General features: G+C 37.4%; 1 protein-coding gene across 1 annotated transcript in view; it reads left to right on the plus strand.

The window, feature by feature from the left end:
- Nucleotides 1-19,085, plus strand: part of NKAIN3 (sodium/potassium transporting ATPase interacting 3) — a 607,771-nt gene that overhangs the window by 39,495 nt on the left and 549,191 nt on the right. The gene's annotated exons all lie outside the window — the stretch shown is intronic.

A 19,085-nucleotide genomic window follows, 5' to 3' on the forward strand; every position in this document is an offset into this window, starting at 1 on the left:
GTTCAATAAAAAGCTGGACTCTTAAAAATAAATTAAATAAATAAATAAACATCGAAAAGCTGAAATCTAAACAAACAAATAAATAAAGATACTATTAGCTTCTTTTTGGAAATTATGGCTTTTGTATATGTCATTATTAGGAGCTCTGATTTCTTTTAAAGTATTCCTGGAATAAGAATTACAGTTCAAGGGGCTGAACCTAAAACCAGTCGAGACTGGAGCTAATTATGTGGAGCCCAGTCTTCAGAAGTTACCCAAGCCCTGTCCTGGGCTCTGTCCTGTGCTCCAGTCTGTCCTCTCCTGTCCCCGGCTAGGCTCTGCCTTAGGATGAATTGCCCTCCGTGGGTGTCTCAGAGCTCTCAGTACCAGCGCAACTGTTATTAATCCCACTGCCCATTCTTGATGTCATTTCCTGAATTTTGGATGAACCTTGACACCCAAGGACCTTTAGATTCCATCCCTGTCCAGTCCCTTCTCTGGAGTCAATAGACCAGGCTAACACACATCCCTGCAGAAATATCTGGACCAGGAAGGCTGAAAGCAATCACAGTTTTTCTTTATATAGAGCTTTACATGATTTATCAACTCAATTTTCTATACTTGTATATTGAGGGGAAAAACAGAAAAAGAAAGGCCAAATTAGATACTTTTCTCCTAGAAAACTGAATGTGTATTATGCATGTGGACATATTTATTTATGATGTACGTTCTTCCATTTACTGGACTTGTGGTAGCTTTCATATCTTTTTAAAGTGCCAGATAAGATATTTATATCTGCATCCCAAATGTCTAGCCTAGTGCTTGGTATATGGTAGATACTCAGTAAATGTTTGTTAAATCAAATTGAATTTTAAAATAGTGCAGAGATGGTTTATAGGAAGGAAGTGATCATACCAGATGTCTGAATGCAATAGAATCTTATCATTGGGCCATTAATTTGACTCTGAGCTTCCTAAATTCAGCACAGTATTCCCTTTGTAATAAATGGTCCTGGATTTAGTTTCTGACAGAAGAGCATATAAACCTTACTTTGAAAGTAAAAGAATATAAAATTTATCTTAGCAGGCCAAATATAAAGAAGTGGTAAAACATAGTGTCCAGTATCTTTGACTGTGTTTTTCTTTTCTACTTACATAAAAGAAGATGCAGAAATATTTTTAAAGTGAATAATTCTTATTTCCACACTCTCAATGGTAGAAGGCACAATACTACACCTCATTTCAATGATGGAATTCTCTGTAGACCAGAGATAATGCTGTCTAGGAATCCTCTATTTGTATTCCAATTTAATATAATAGGACTTGTATAATTTAAATGAATGGTTTCCTATTAAACTATCACTTTCAAATATTAGTATTCCTGGCAAGTTCCCAGTGCCAGTCAGTTCGCAATTCTCCAGCAAGTACCTGTAGCTCAGTTAGTCTTGGTTTCTAATTGACAGAAACAATCTCAACATGAGGAGGCACCACTGACAATCAGTGATGGGTGGATTAGGAGCCTGACTTGTGTCCTTACTTGGAGAGAAGCCAGTTCATCTCAGCACAAGATTGAGACCCAAGGTGGGTGCCTGGGTGGCTCAGTCTGTTGAAGAAGCCACTCTAGATTTTGACTCAGGTTATGATCCCAGGGTCGTTGTGGGATCAAGCCCTGTGTCAGGCTGAGCATGAACATACTTGAGATTCTCTCTCTCTCTCCCTGTGCCCCTCTCGCCTGCTTGTGCATGCACACTCTTTCTCTCTCTCTCTAAAAAAAAAAAGATGGAGACACAAGGGAGCTTTCATGGGGAAGCTAATGGAAAACAAGTCAGTGGCCCTTCTCTGCACTTAGAATATAAATTAGAATGTAAATACTTGGACATGTGTTTTCTACTGTTTGTTTTTTAGAAAATTTATTATGGAATATTTCTAAATTCCTTACAGATTTCTTTTCAGAAAACATCAAATAGGAAAGAATGAAAGGGAAGTTTCATTGTATTTCAAGTGAGACAAAAAAAATTCCTGGATTATTCCTTCACGACCTACTAAAATTTTGTTGGTGGATCTCCATAGCGTAAAGAGGAAGTACAAATTCTTTGCATGCTCCTTTCACTCCAATTCTATTCTTGCTGTCTCTGTCTCCCTTTACCCATCCTCCCCGTTCTATCTAGCTGCTCACATTCCCTGTGAAGCACACACATCTCATCCCAGCAGTCTGTGCTCCATGGTGGCCTGCTCAGCCTTTGGCATACCTGTGCTTTCTAGTCTCCACGTGTTTTCTCACCTAATGACTTCTTTCTCTCCTTCCCATTCTCACCTGTCAATGGCCTGCCAAAGACTTCCAGTTCAACACCCCTATGTTTATAGTAGCATTATTTACAGTAGCCAAATTACAGAAGTAGCCCAAGTGTTCATCGATAGAGGAATGGATAAAGAAGATGTGATATATATATAAATATGTGTGTGTGTGTGTGTGTGTGTGTGTGTGTGTGTGTGTATAGGAATGTTATTCAGCCATAAAAAATTATGCAGTCTTGCCATTTACAATGACATGGAGAGAACTAGAGAAAAACACCATATGATTTCTCTCTTACGTGGAATTTAAGAAACAAGTGAACAAAGGCAAAAAAAGAGAGAGAGAAAGTGAGAGGCAGAGAGAGAGAGAGAGAGAGAGAGAGAGAGAGAGAGAGAGAGAGGGAAGCCAGAAACAGGCTCTTAACTATAGAGAACAAACTGATGGTTACCAGAGGGGAGGTAGGTAGGTAGGGGATGGATGAAATAGTTGATGGGGATTAAGGAGTGCACTTGTCATGATGAGCACTGGGTGATGTATGGAATTGTTGAATCAGTATACTGTGCACCTGAAACTAATACAACCCTGTATGTTAACTATACTGGAATTAAAATAAAATTTTAAAAAAGATACTTAAAAAAAGACTTCCAGTCATAATTTATATAGTTCCTCCTTGAATCCTCTTAGTAGAGTAAATCTTTGCATTTGATTTATCCTTCTATAGTGTCTTTACCACCACATTATTTCTTTAGGTGTATATTCCTGTTCTACACACAAGATTGTAAATTCCCAGAGAACACAGTATTTTAATCAGCTTTTATTCTACCTAGTCCAATTCCTTGCTCATAATAGATTCTCTGAAAATATTTATTGAGGTGAGTTTATTTGAAGAGTTTTGACAAAAACTACCTTTCCTCATTCAGCATTTCTAATTTTGAATTGCACAAAATATATCATAATGAAAAATTATGAACACTAAGCACCCTGCTCAGGAGTTCATTAACAGATATGTCTTTCTATTCTGAAAGTTTCCTGTAGAAATTAAGTCAAAGAAATCTATGAATTGCGTAGTTAGGATTCTTGAGAGGACTCGAAGATTTTACCCTTCCCAAAATACACAAACACATACCTTTTTCCCTTTTGGGTCATGTTCCAATATTTGTATCAGCTTGTTGTGAGTGAACTTTTACATGGATTCTTGGATTACTTTTCTTTCCTGGAAATCCACGTGGCCTCTCTTCCTCCTCAGACTTTAGGAGGTCTAGCAGGACCAGGGTTGGTTTGAAGGAAAAGGATGCAAAGGCTTCAATAGAATGATTTCATTCCTTGAATATGTTTTTTGTATGTTTCAACTCCATATCACACTGGCAGGCCTTACAGACCAAATCAGGACATGTGTATAGAGGAATATATTCTTGTCTAGGACATGGGGAGTATAGTTGATTCTTGGCTCATATAAGTAAATTAAATAATTAAAATAATTAATAACAATCAGTTAATAATTTTAATAACTAAATGATTGTATTTATTATAATTTATTTTACAGAACAAATAATAAAATTGATTTGGTAGTAAATAATTAGTAAAATGAATGAGTAAATTAAAAAAGTAACACTGACTCTTATTTTTATAAGGTTTAATACCCAACAAAAATGCATTAGTGAAGCCGGTAGGTGGGTTAGGCAGTCTTCCTAATAACTGTAAATTCACTCTGACTCCAAGACAGTAATATGTGTTTTGGACATAGGCTGACTTGAGTTTGAGTCCTGGTTCACTGACTAGCCATGTGACCTTGGGCAACGTAACAGCTTCTGAGCTTCAGTATTCTGATCTATAAAATAAGAATATTGACACATATCTTTGGAGATTATTCATATGCTTCTATTTCACAGCTTTTAGAAAGACATTCTTAAATGCTTTCATATAAAATTTAAAATCACTTTATCCAGTAAAAACATCCTACCTGCTGGTTTCTAATAAAAACTGGATTCAACTTATGTATAAGAAAACTCGGTGTGTGTGTGTGTGTGTGTGTGTGTGTGTGTGTGTGTGTGTACATGATATTAAATCTGTCCATCCAAGAAAAAAATTATATCTTTCCATTGGTTCCCATCAAGAAGATTTTCATTTTTTAATAGAATTCCTGTCTTTCTTGCTAAATGTGTTCCTTAACATTTTCTTGTGTTTTTCCATTTTTTTCCAGTTGACAATAAAATATATTCTGATTTATATTTTCAAGTGCATATTCTGAATAGAGAAAAGCTATTGATCTTGGTACATTTATCTTGTATCCCAGTATCTTACCAATGTTTCATATTAATTCTATCAGTTACTTTATACTGGAATATCTTATATTTTTTGATCCTATCAGAAAAAGTAGCAATTTTATATTTTCTTTTTTCTAAACATTTGTATAGATTATTTAATTTTCATGATTTATTACATTCACTACTAGAACCTCTAAGACAATGTGAAATAAAAAGGGAATAGTGGCCATTGCTTTCAGATCTCTGATTTCAAATGAGATAAAGATAATATTGAGTTAAAATTGAAGATAATATATTCTCTTGTTTTTGCTAATTTTCTTCTCTTCCTATTTTACACAGTAGTTTCATTAGGATTAAATGCTAATTTTTTTTTCAAATGCATCCTTAACATTTGAAAGATGTGACCCATGAATTTCCTTCCTTGAATTTGTAGATATTGTGGATTTTGGTGGCAGACTTTTGGTTGCTTACTCAAGAGCCATTCCTCCTTCTCCCTTTTTATCTTGTTAATAGAACTCCGACTTCCACCTTAACCTAAACTATACCTTAACTTATACCTTGAGGAAAAGGGTGGCCTCTCCCATTCCTAGAGATGGTTAGTGTTACCCCTGAGGTAATTGGCATAATTGACATCCCATTTCCTTTTGCCAGAGCTTACTCTAAATCCAGGCCAATGGCATAGTCTAATCAATGAGACTAAAGAAGAATCCTTTTATGATTAACAAACAAAAAACAAAAAACAAAAAACAGATCTTCTGGAGAAAAAGCTTTTTTACTCCTGCCTTCATTCCTGCTTGGCCTGTTGTGTGAAGACATGATTCTGGGAGCTGCAGCAGCCCTATTACCACCGTGAGGAAGTGGAGAATAAAGACCATGAAGAGTCCGTGTTCTAAGGATGGCAGAAGAGAAGGTTAGAAAACAGCTTGGCAGAGATTCTGGGCAACTGAACCAATGTAGCTGCTGATTGTGTGACTTCTTGTTCTGTATGAAAATGCTCTGTTTGTTCAAAATCCCAAATCCTGTATGACCTGGTCCCTGGCTTCCTCTCGTCCTACAGCTTTTCCTTGTCACACTGTGCTCCAGCCTCACTGGGCTTCTTGCTGTTATAAAACACAGCAAGAAGAGTCTCGACTCAGAACATTTGCTCTCACTTTTCCTTCTGCCTTGCTAAGCTGCCCAAGGTATCTGTGGTGCTCCCTGACTCTATTCAGGTCTCTGCTTGCTTGTTGCTTCAACAGAGTATTTACAAGAGCATCTCCCATCATGTTCTGGTTCCTTAGCCAGTTTTATTTTTCTTCAGGAATCTTTTCCATATGAAAACACATTATGTATGTATTTTATTTACTGTCTTTCCCCAATATAATCAAAGTTTCATGAAGGCAAACACTGTATGGCTTGATTTATTGTTGTATCTGAAGTACTTGGAAAAATAATTTGTATACAGTAAGGCAATCAGTGCATAGTTGTTGAATAAATGCAAATATGTTTATTATGAAGTTATCCTTTTCCTCTACCTGCCCTCTTCGTGAGATCACTTGAATTGCTTTTACTTTTCTAGCTTTCTCTATCTCAAGGTACACCAGTGTTCCTCCCCTTAACAGTTCTAGTGTTTACTGAGCTAGTTTGGTAATCTTCATTGGACCCTATATTAGACTTTCTCTTGCAGTGTATCTCTTCATCTTTTCAATTTCAAGGTTCTTTATTAAGCTTTTTTCTCCTTTCCTTTCTTTTTTTTTAAACAAATTGTCAGTCAGCTTATCTTTACCCTTTTTTTGTAAAGGGCAAAGTCCATTGCTCACCACTGTTTCCTCTTCTCTTTATACTCAATATCAATGTCCTTCAGCTCAAGACCACAAGGAATACACCTGTAGTTGAGCAAGTTGAATTTATTTGTGATGATGAGGCAGCTAATACCGTTAGAAACCATGGGGAGCTTTAGAGGATGTTAGAAAGAGTCTACAGAATTTGCGTTTAGGTTTAGGGATTTGGAGGATGGTTTAAGGAAGTAGATTGGATACTGCAAAGAGCAGGTATAGTTCTATGATTGGGCATCTTAATAACTCTTATCCTCAAGGAGGGTGGATGTGAGTGAGGCTGTAGCTGTAATTGGTAAAGTAGCCCCCATCATTGGTATTAGCTAGGAAAGGAATATGTCTGCTAATTTCTGGTTTGGACAGTGCTCATATTTTGTTCTGAGTTCGTATATGATTACAGCGTGGCCTTGTTTTTGACATGACCTTCAGGGAGAGGGGCCTTGTCTGATGCTCAGGTGGTGTGAGATTGTTGATGTTCAAATGGAGAATGCCAAGATGTGGCTCTGAGCTACCAGATTTCAGGGGTTGCTTTCCTCTTTCTGTTACTGCATCTTTATATCTCTGTACTCTGTCATTTGTTATTCACTTAAATTGATTTAAGTATTTTTCTCCTGTAAAGAACATAGATGGTGTAGTACCTGAATTTTGCTGTTCTCCAATTGTCTTCCTTTTACTTTGACAAATAAATGGTATAAGATTTTGAATTTCATTCTTTCCTTTTAGTAGATAGTAAATAGTATTCCACTGACTTCTAGGGTCTATAGTTGAAAATAGTCACATGACACTTTTATATTATCTCCTTTGTAGACAGTTTATTCTTTCTGCTTGGAACATTTTAAGATATACCGTATTTTTGAAGTTTAAGAACTTTTCACCAGAATTTGTCTGATCTCTTTTCTCTTGTTTTCTTTTCATACTTAAACTAAAAAATTGTATTACATTATTTGTTTAATTACGGTGATTCTTACAACTGTTTCTTTTTCTCCTTCCAGAACTCTTATTTTTTTATGTTAAATCTTCTGTATCTGCTCTCTAAGTCTCTTATCTTTTTGTGCATGTGTGTGTGATATATGTGTATGTATATAAATAGTGTGTGTGTGTGTATTAGTAATTTTTTAAACCTTTGTGATTGTTTTCAGTTGATCTGAATCCTAATTCAGTTTCAGTTGATCTGGGTCCTAATTTGGGTCTCAAACAACCATATTGTCCTTACATTCATATACTAGATGTCTAATTAGAAAATCATCTTTATTAGCTGCAGAACATCTTTGTGGTGTTGTTGAATCCTTTTAGTGCTTTTGTTTTTTTATTAAAGTTTTCTGCCTTTTCCAGGAACTCTGTTTCACTGGGTATCTATTCGTGTTTTGGCCACTGAACTCCCTTAAATGTGTGTGTGAGTGTGTGTGTGTCTGTGTGTGTGTGTCTGTGTGTCTGTGTGTGGTTGTGCTCTTTTTTGTCTGCTCATTGTCCAGATATCCCAAGTACTGGTTTTATATAAATAAAGAAAAGGAAAATGTTGAAGCAGGTTGGCCATTCCTCCTTCCTAGAAGGAGCTTTCTTGTTCCCCACATCCTCAGTCTCCTTGAAATCTCACTGCTTCAGAGGTTGGGGGCACTCAGCTCACTGGTTCAGCTACTTCTTACTTTTAGGAAGGCCAGGGTGATGTGACCCTCATGTGGGGAGCTGATTTCACTCTTCCCCTAGGGCTCTACAGGTCTCTGTGGGCCACATTTATGCTTCTTACTGTTGGTCTCTGCTTGAGAGTGGGGATGTGGTACTGTACCGGCCATGTCCATAGACCTTAGAACAGCCCAAGGCCTTCCTCACTGCCTACAGACCCAGAAACTATAGGCTCTGGAGAAGCTGCCATATTGGAGTAGAGGGTAAGGGAGCTGCACTTTAATTTCCATGTTCCCATAATTCTCTGTGTAATATCCTTCAGAGCACAATCCTATCTTTCTAGCTACTCTATTTGGTCGTCAAGTCTACAAGACATAAAGTAAAACTTCCCACAGTTTTTTTATGCGTTTTGTTAAGATTTTTTTTCAATTGATTTTATTTATTTACTTATGTATTCAACAATGTTTATTGGGTACTTTGGCCACCAGACCTCTGTGTATTGAGGCTACAGCAGTGAACAAGACAGGCAAATCTGTGCTCCCATGGAGTTATACTCCTGGTAACTTCACACCCAGTGCAAATGTTCTGCTTTAGCCAAGGCCAACTTGCACATTAGGGGACTAGTACATATTTTTGGTTGATCTGTGAGACCACATCAGATCATTTCAGAAAGCACCCCAGTTTTAACTAGAGCAAAATTGCCTTGTCTTAATGTTTGCTGTGATTTTTAAAGTTCCATTTGGGTTAAAAATATTTCTACGTGGGGAGAAAAGAACACTGTTTATGAAAATACAAAGATATAGGAGGACTCCTTAATGGAGAAATTGAAGAAATGGATGCTGCGAAACTTGCTGTTATTTCCTGCTGGGATACGATTAAAGGTGGAAAAAAGGAGAAATAGGAAGTGTCTGAATAACTTGTAAGAGGCAGTCGTGTGAACACAACTGCTGGAAAAGCATTTAACTAAATTAAATGTATCAGTGGGAACTATCTACAGCCTGTTTCATCATGAACCATCACTAATTTGTAAGGGAACTGAATATGATGGGAACTTTGAAAGTGCTATCCCGGATAAGAATTTAAAGGAAATTCCATGTGGCTGTATTCAGAAATCTTGGAGTTCATTATCTCATATTCAGGGTTGGCTGCAGCACATTTACTGGAGTAAGAAATTAGAGATATTCTACAATTATTGCAATTAATATCTTCAAAAAATCAAGAAAGGATAAGAATTTTTTCAAGTGATTGAAAACTTGGATTTTCACAGTTAGTGTTAGAGAAAGTTAGACTTGTAAATTTGCAAATCTGCATCCAGAGGAGAGAAAATAAACACGTTCCTTTGGTGTCCAGTTGCTATAGAAAGGCCATCTGCCCACAGATGTTCATCAGGTAGGGGAACTAGAATGTATCTAAGTATTTGTAAGTTGCCACAAGAGCACCATATATTTAAGAATAAAATGCCTTTCTTCTACCTTTTTAAAGCTACAGATTGAATTTGTACTTCAATCACATCGAGATTCCTTTTTGACAAATCAAGTAACTATAATGGATTTTCTCCCATTCAGACACAAGCCTTCTCCCCGCCAGGTTAAATTACAATAAAATGGTTAATCTCCCCACCCACTAATCTGTTTCTTACCTCAAACGGTAAGAAAATTACTGTTTGTAATTTGATGTAAGAAAATTAAATACTATTTATCAGTGTAAAATAGTGGAACAAAATCATTACTAAATCCTTTGGAGTTCATTAAAATAGCTTTGTAAAGATATTTTTGAATTTAAAAAGCTAATAATCCTCAACTCACATTTTCAACCTGTCCATCTCTTGCTTTCATGAGAATAACCCCAGCCAGAGTGTATTATGGGTTTAAATATGAATGTTAGGAAAAAATATATTTTTCAGCAGTATGAATGTCACTTACAGATGGTGAAAAATGTTTAATTTCTTACCTCTTTTATTGACAATTTGAAACTGTTTAGAATATTAACATGGCTAATGATTTTTTTTTCATTTTTTGGTTCCCTAAATATTTAGAAATATTAATCTCTATGGATTTTCTTCAGTATTTCTAAAACCATATATGTCCTAAGAAAACTTTCTGCTACAAGATGTCTAATGTTGGCTGTCAACCTCAGTACAATTACAGATACATTTTTTCCTGAATCAAATACTGAGGAGGAAGGGGGTATTATTTTATTAGAGCCAGTGAGTTTTTTTTCTTTTTGCTTATAAAAGTGTTTTTTGTTTTTGTTTTTTGAGGGGGGTGGGAGTAAACCAAAATTGGAAGATAAGAAGTAGTTTTAAGTTTTTAAGATTTGTTTATATTGTTATTACCACTTTAGTCAAAGTTTCATGAATGGCTACTTTTGATTTTATGTGAGAATAAACTGATATTGATGAGAAAGATTTATTAGGAAAATTGAAGATTCTTTTAAGGGTCATATTGTCCTCAGAATATATTGAGAATAGTTCAAGAAAACTTTTTTCCTAATTTTTAAAAATTACATCTAGCTCTATGTAAAATAGAATAGAACATTATGAAATTAACCCAGAGAGCTAGTATGTTTAGGCCAAGAAGACAGAAATTGGTTTAATTATTGAGCACAGGCTAATCTAGCTGGCCAACCTAGACCATGCATCATGTACAAAGTAGATCTCAGGAGTATGTTGAGTGAATTTTTCAAATAATTTCTCTATGGTTATTAATTTACCTGTGCCTAGTGGATACAGGAAAAACATCAACTGACCCTTGTTTGGTGCAATGTACATTTGTAGTCTTTTTTCTCAGTTTTTGAACCAGTTCTAAGAGGAAGGTACAGACGTTTACCACCTCAACAACTGAGGCTTCTGGTTGATATGCAGCTTGTCCAAGACGAGGAGTGGCCATTTGATTTCCAGAGTCTCATTCCTTAACCCAAGCGCTTATACTGCCCCCCACGCTTTCAACCCCAGCTTTGCACTGCCCTTTCTCTTAGTGTTCTGTGGATATACACATAACGCTCATTTTCACCCCTGCCAATACAGGGCCTGGGAAGGGAAATCATGTCTGTTCAGATGTGCAGAAATACAGATTAGAGAGTTCTTGAGTTCATGATGGAATTGTCATTGAGTTTGCAAGGCATCCGCTCAGAAAACTGGAATATTGTCCAAATTAAATCATGTCTCTACCTTCTCTTTTGTCTACCCGAGCTTCATTTTTTGTTTGTTTTTAATTGAAGTATAGTTGCCCCATTACGTTACATTGTTTCTGGTGTGTAACATACTGATTTGACAACTCTATATATTATGCTGTGCTCACCTCAAGTGTGGCCAGAATCTGTCACCATACAATGCCATTATGATACCATTGACTATATTCCCTGTGCTATGTGTTTTATCCTCACGACTTACTCATTCCATAACCAGAAGCCTGTATCCCTGTCTCCCCTTCACGCGTTTTGCCCATCCCCTCACGCCCTTCCCCTCTGGCAACTGTCAGTATTTATGGGTTTGTTTCTGCCTTTTGTTTATTTTATTTTATTTTTTATAGTACACATATAAGTGAAATCATATGGTATTTGCCTTTCTCTGTCTGACTTTTTCCCCCTAGCATAATACCCTTTAGGTCCACCCATGTTGTTGCAAACGGCAAGACCTCATTCTTTTTTATGGCGGGTAATATTCCTTTGTATATATATAGCATATCTTCTTTATCCATTCACCTATCAGTGGATACTTAGGTTGCTTCTGTAGCTTGACTATTATAAATAATGCTGCAGTAAGCAAAGGGGTGCATATGTCTTTAAGAATTAGTGTTTTTGTTTTCTTTGAGTAAACACTCAGTATTATAAATCCCGTGGAATTACTGGATCATATCCTTCTATTTTTAATAATTTGAGAAACCTTCATAGTGTTTTCCACAGTGGCTGCACCGATTTGCATTCCCACCAACAGTGTATGAGGGTTCCTTTTACTCCACATCCTCACCAACACTTGTTATTTCTCGTCTCTGATTCTAGCTATTCTGACAGGTGTAACGTGATATGTCCTTGCTGTTTGGATTTGCATTTCCTTGATGATTATCAGTGTTGGGCATCTTTTTATGTCTGTTGGCCATCTCTATGTCTTCTAGATACCAAATGTTTTCACTCATATGTGGATCCTGAGAAACTTAACAGAAGACCATGGGGAGGGGAAGGGGGGAAAAAAGTTACAGAGAGGAAAGGAGACAAACCATAAGAGAGAGACTCTTAATTACTGAGAACAAACTGAGGGTTGATGGAGGTGGGGGGAGAGGGGAAAGTGGGCGATGGGCATTGAGGGGGCACCTGTTGGGATGAGCAATGGGTGTTGTATGGAAACCAATTTGACAATAAATTTTATATATATATATATATACATATATATATATATATATGTATATATATATATATATACACATATATATATGTATATATATGTATATATATATATATATATATATTTATTCAGGTCCTCTGCCCATTTTTTAATCAGATTATTTGTTTTTTTGGTGTTGAGTGAGTTGTAAAAGTTCTTTATATATTTTGGAATTAACCCCTTATTGGATGTATCATTTAAAGTATCTTCTCCTGGGACACCTAGGTGGCTCAGTTGGCTGAGCATCTGACTTCAGCTCAGATCACGATCTTACAAGTCCTGAATTTGAGCTCTGCATTGAGCTCTCTGCTGTCAGCATAGAACCCCCTTTGGTTCCTGTCTCCCTTTCTCTGTGCCCCTCCCCAGCTCCTGCTTTCTCTATCTCAAAAAATAAATAAAAACATTAAAAAAAACCCTTCTCCCATTGAGTAGGGTTGCTTTGTTGTTTTCTTGATGGTTTCTTTCACTATGCAAAAGTTTCTTATTTTGGTGTAATCCCAATAGTTTATTTTTGCTTTGTTTCCTCTGCCTGAAGAGACATATCTGGAAAAGGCTGATGTCAAAGAGATTACTGTGTAGATTTTCTTATAAGAGTTTTATGGTTTCAGGTATCTCATGTAAGTCTAATCTGTTTTGACTTTGTGTAGGGTATAAGAAAGTGGCTCAGTTTCATTCTTTTACATGTAGCTGTCCAGGAGACTTTTCCCCATTGTATAAGCTTGCCTCCCTTGTCATACATTAATTGACCATATAAGAGTGAGTTTACTTCTGGTTGAGCTTCAATTTTTGAACCTTCTTATTTAGTTACTAGTTCGTAATTTTACTAATTTTCTATAATATTCATTGAAAAGTCTCATGTTGTTCAAATGGGACCCTTAAATTTCCTAATAGTTACTGAGTTTATAAATAAAGAGGATCATCTGTGTATTCTGAAATTTGCTAGTATCTTCTTCCTCTTCTTCTTGTGTTCTCCTCCTCTTCCTCTTCCTCCTCCACTCTTTCTTCTTTTTCTTTGCTAGGAAGAGAGCCTGTCAAATGAGTTGAGGTCTGAGCACATTTACGGATTCTAGAATTTTAAAAGTATGGGTGAGAATCTGTCTAATGCAATCTTCTCATTTTAGAGGTTAGGAAAGTAAAGATCAAAAGAATTATCCAAGATCAGACAGCCAGTTTGTATCACAGATCAAATCTAGGGCTCTATTTATCTTAATACAACCTTACTTGATGAGGGATTATATCTAAATGCATTAAGCTCTCATTAAATTCTGCATTTATGCATCAGTGATTCCTTGAACACGATACGTTTCAGGTACTTTGCTTGCAGGGCTGGCTTCATGGCTGTGTGACTTGTGTGGCTGCCCAGGGCCCTGTACTTACTTAATGCTCTGCAGTTGCCATTTTGAGATTCTTAATAATTTTGGGGGGGAGGGGGAAGAGTGCAAGGTGGGGAGGGGCAGAGAGAGGGGGACAGAGGATCTGGAGCAGACTCAGTGCTGACAGGCTGACAGCAGTGAGCCCAATGTGGGGCTGGAAATCACGAACCACAAGATCATGACCTGAGCTGAAGTCGGAAGCTGGACCAACTGAGCCACCCAGGCACCCCTCTTAATAATCTAACAAGGGGCCCACATTTTCATTTTGCACTGGGTGTGGCAAATTTTGTAGCTGGTCCTGCCTGCTAGACATTGGTGACACAGAAATAAACATTCAGTTTATTTATTTATTTATTTATTTATTTATTTATATTCATATTTTTATTTATTTATTTATTTAGAGGAGCTCACGGTCTAATGAGGAGCTGGACACATAGAAGCACTAGGACTGGAGACGAGGGAGTAAATTAACTTTGCCCAGAAGGAGAAAGGGAATTCCAGGAGAAATCAAAGGAGCCAAAGGGATATAGAAATAAGCCAGTGTTGCAGTGACCAGTTGTAGTGAGTGCGGTAGGTAAAGTAGTGGAGTTGGGAAAATGTGTCAAGAGAGAAGAGAGCCTGGAGGACAGAAAGCTGAAAGTTACTACAGTTGTGTCTATCTGGCAACAGTGAGGGGTGAGCAAGTTCAACAGCCATGGGACTGGGAAGTTTGGAGTTTGAATGTGTAGGGTTGATGAGAAGTTGGGAGAATGTGCAGAAGGGAGGGTCAGGATGACCCCAAGCATTCCTGTCCTACTGGCAGGGTAGGTAGAAATGCTGTTAACCTAGAGAGGAAGAGAGGGGGTTGCAGGAAATTGAATATATCCGTGCTTGTATAAATTTACTATCACCTACTTCACCACAGTGTTCAATGTTTCTGTGAATTCCCAAACTGCAGTGACTTCCACACATTGTCTACCTTCTTCAAACCTTCTAGGCTTTTCTGTCTCATCCTTCCACTCTACCCTCCACTCTCACACACTGCATACTTTTACCAAGTGAGAAAACAGAAGCCACCAAATCCCCCACGTCCCCACCGTCTATCACTGTATTTTCCCCTTTCTACTCCGAGCCCACCTTTTCAAGGGCAGCTTGTCTACTCTTGATCCCATAGCTTCTGGTTTCTTAGATGGGATTTTTGTTCCTCTCAAATTCTCTCCCTTTCTATTGTATCATTCCTCTTAATGATAAATATGCCTTTTTATCTACCATTTAAAAACCACAATATCCTGTGTTCTACCTTATAAGAATATGTTTAAGATATTCTTATAAAAACCTGTCTCTATGTATTTTGACACTTATCTCCACTTTCTTCCAGTTTACTGTTCAACCCACATGGTATGGTTTCCACACCTGGAATTCCATTGAAATGGCTCTTGCATATGGCTTTCTTATTGCTAAGTCTAACATTCACCTTTCATTCTTCATTCACTGCACTCAGCCATTTTCCTTGAACCCCTCATTTTATTAACTTCCATGCTCCTCTTTTTCATTTTCTCTCCTTACACCATCTCTACATGCAATGTCTGTGCGTTATCACATGGCAAGGATGAGTCCCAGAGGCAGCCTTCTCTCTTACTCTGTCTCTTGTCACCTGCTACTCTCTCTTACCATGCCCTCTACAACCTAAGTTCATTTCCCTGGGCCAGTCTTCCTTCAGTGCTCTTGATCCTTGCTGCCACTTGCCCACTTCCTCACTGGCCTCCCTAATGTAAGAACTCCGAAGTGTAGCCCTTGAGCCCTCCCTCCCCCGCCTTGCCTCCCATGTCAGTGTCTTTGGCCATTTTTCCATCTCTGGCATCTGTTCCCATCCAGTTGCTTGGGACAGAAACCCGAGCACCTCACGCTCTCCCTCATCTCTCATAGAACACGCTCTCCCTCATCTCTCACAGAACAATATGTGGATACAGAAAGGCTCTGTTTTATTCTTTTTGCTCTATCATCAAAACTTATAGGTTTTATTTCCAGACAGCTCTTGAATGTATTTGCTTTTCTCTGTTGCCATGACCACTAGCCTGTGATGAGCCACCACCCCTTGCTAGGCCACTGCTGTCATCTGCTAAATAGAGTGCTCCAAGGCCTCTTATTCTCCATTTGGCAGCTATGGTGTTCTTTCAAAGGATGGCTCAGATCGGATTCTGACAGGCCCTGGTATTAACTCTGCCAACACCTTCCTACTCCAATTAAGATGAGAAGCCCAGTCTATAGCTGAGACTGTCTGACCCCTGCCTTCCCCTCTAGCCTGATGCCCTGCTGTCCTGACGTCCCTCTGCCTGCTTTGCTGCAGCCACACTGGCCTTTTTGCTGTCCTGACACTTCCATGCTCTTTCTACCCAGAGCCTTCCCACCTGCTACTCCTCCTAGCAAACTGGGTAGGTTCCCCTACTCTTTGTTTTTAGGAGTCGGTGTCCGGTCACTTTTTCTAGCAAAGCCTCTCATCTCCTAACTTAAATCTCCTCCAACAGTTACAACCCTTATTTTTGTCCTTCATGGCATTTTCATAACTTCAGCTACGTATTTATTTAGTGTGTCGCATGTATCTCTAAGACCACGAGAAACCCACGTGCTCAGGGGACCGTCTGTTTTCTCACTGCTATATCGCTACCACTCACAGAGTCCTTGCGATAGAGTGGGTCTCGTTCAGTACATACTTGTCGAATGGATGAATGAACGAATGAGGAGAAGTTTGGGGATGAAGAGAGAACGTTTTCCCTGTGTTTCTAAGACCTTGCTTCTCTGACTTGAGGAACCCATGCTTGTCTCTTACAGCGAAGCGATCAGTGTTTGTGTACTAACATTAAGTTGCTAACAAAGCCGGGTAGGCGTTTGTTCAGTTTGGTCATTTCTCACTTGTGAATAAAGTGGTTTTGAGTTTGTGAAAAGTATGTGGTTCTGTCATTTTTCAGCTTTATGCATTAGTGTTTTGGTTTGGCTTTTGGCTTATGAAATTAGTGCTGAACACCCTGCAGAGGAAAGAACCTCCTTCTCCCCCGTAGTACTTCCGTTCTATGAAATAGTCTGAGTCTTCTGGCATCCTTTATGTAACAGACTTTTATGAAAATGTTCATATATGGCATATCACAAAAGGGGTCTTTTTTAAGTTACGTTCAAAAACATGACACTAACAGAACAATATGTGGATACAGAAAGGCTCTGTTTTATTCTTTTTGCCACATTTCTCTTCATTTAAAAAGAAACACTGTACTTTGTTATCAACTTGGGGGTATATTTTTAGCTAAAAAATGTGCTACTCTGAACATGAATGTTGATCAGGAAATTGTAAATTAGAGTTTTGAGGAATGATGGTGCTATCTGGGTTTAAAACCGTAATCAGAAGAAGAATCACTTCCCTTTCGTTGGTAGGATGTCATTGGCTAAGTGATGTTCACATTCTGTCGTAGCTGTAACAGCTTGATGCTATTGACGGGAAGCAACATTTATATCATCATTTGGACCCTAGTTTGTATGGGTGGTGGTGGCTGTATTGTCCGTGTGTATGTGAATTGGCAGGGATCGGGAGAAGCCCTCCTGAGAAGTGGCTATGCAGGGGCACCCGGGTGGCTTGGTCGGTTAAGGGTCCGACTTCAGCTCAGGTTATGATATTGCGGTTCGTGAGTTCGAGCCCCTATCGGGCTTTGTGCTGACAGCTCGGAGCCTGGAGCCTGCTTCGGATTCTGTGTCTCCCTCTCTCTCTGCCCCTCCCCTGCTCACACTCTGTCTCTCTCTCTCAAAAATAGACATTAAAAAATATTTTTAAGAAGAAGTGGCTATGCAATAAAAATGAAAAAAACAGTTATAATAACCTGAAACATAATTATATTATTTTAATTCAAAATAGACAAGAAGAACCCTTTTGGAACAGATGTATAAACAAAATTAGATTAAAGGAGAAGCAACAAATGAAATTATAATCTTACTGACATATCACTTATCTCTATCTGGGGAACATAATTAAATAAAGTTAGGTATGGATTGTAATAAGATTATCCACTCAAATGGAAAAGCAAAGACAGACTTCAGCAAAAAGTTTAATTTATAATTACACAAAATAAAAATCATGGTCAATTTGAACCTTCTAAGCTTCAAAGTATATACTTCTACAATTAAAAATAAGTCATGAAATAAAACTATTATAGTTGGGATAAATAAAAGTTTAAAAGATTATCCTGTTTAGTTAAAATAAGTCTCTTTATTATAATTTTTAGAATCTATCCTACTTTTAGTACTTGATGCCCAGTGGGGAAAATGGCAAAATACCTTTTCATATAAGTAGCTTAAAAGACTTAGAGAAGTCACAGTCAGCTAGCAAGGAACATTTCTGGTGGGGTGGAGAGTGCGATGGGGTCAGAGAGTGCTCTGAGAACTTTTGGTCCTTTGAATCATTTATATGATCCTTAAATGTGTACTTTCTTTTCTCCTTAGGCAGATTTTGAAGTTCCTTTAATATAGGAGCCATTATGAAATATAAATTATAATGGAAAAGAGTGTACCATAAGAAAATAAAGTGTATAATCATAGTAAACTTCACAGAAATGGTGAAGGTCTACAAACAGAAGCCTACCAAACCTTACAAAGAATAAAGATTTTAACCCACAAAGAAGCTTGTCATTACTCTATTTTGCAAATATTAAATATATAAAAATATGAATTCTCTGCACTCTAATTCATATGTTTAATGAACTTAAATCACAATCTTAAAGAGGACATTCTGTAAATTCAAAGAAATTCAAAGAAATTATTTGTAAGTTCACTTGAAGTGAACAGTATTGAAATGAAAATTTAAAAAATACCAAACACTGTTTAAGCTAGTATAGACATATTAAAAAAAATTCATTTAAACACAGACTTTTCTGGTTTGGGCATAAATACAGGGCTCTAAAACAGGACAGTTTTCCTAGCAGTATTTCTTCACATTTTGGAATTTTGTAAGTGCTGGAAGAAGCATTAAAAAGATGAAAATAAAGGAGGATTACTTAATAAGTGGTATGCAGCACTGACTGGAAATTTTGGGGACGATGCACATAAAACCTTACCTGAAGTTGTCAGTTTCTGCAGGAAGACAATCCTCTATTTTTTTAAGACTGGTAAATTAGAAAAGAAAGCATCTGTGATTAGATGAAGAGTAAAAACTGTGCGGTGAAAATGAAAAAGTCAAGAAGATTAATATTTGCAACAGTATAATGAAGATATTTTTATAATGAGTTCAAAAAATAAAGAGAACTGTGAAAACTCACTAAATGAATACCAAAAGTAGTTCACTTTGACATTTCTTAACAAATGAAAATAAGACAACTATCCAACAATAAAGGGGATACTCAAATAAGTT

The sequence above is a fragment of the Panthera onca genome, chromosome F2 (genome assembly GCF_046562875.1).
Source record: "Panthera onca isolate mPanOnc1 chromosome F2, mPanOnc1 haplotype 2, whole genome shotgun sequence".
NCBI classification, from domain to species: Eukaryota; Metazoa; Chordata; class Mammalia; order Carnivora; family Felidae; genus Panthera; species Panthera onca.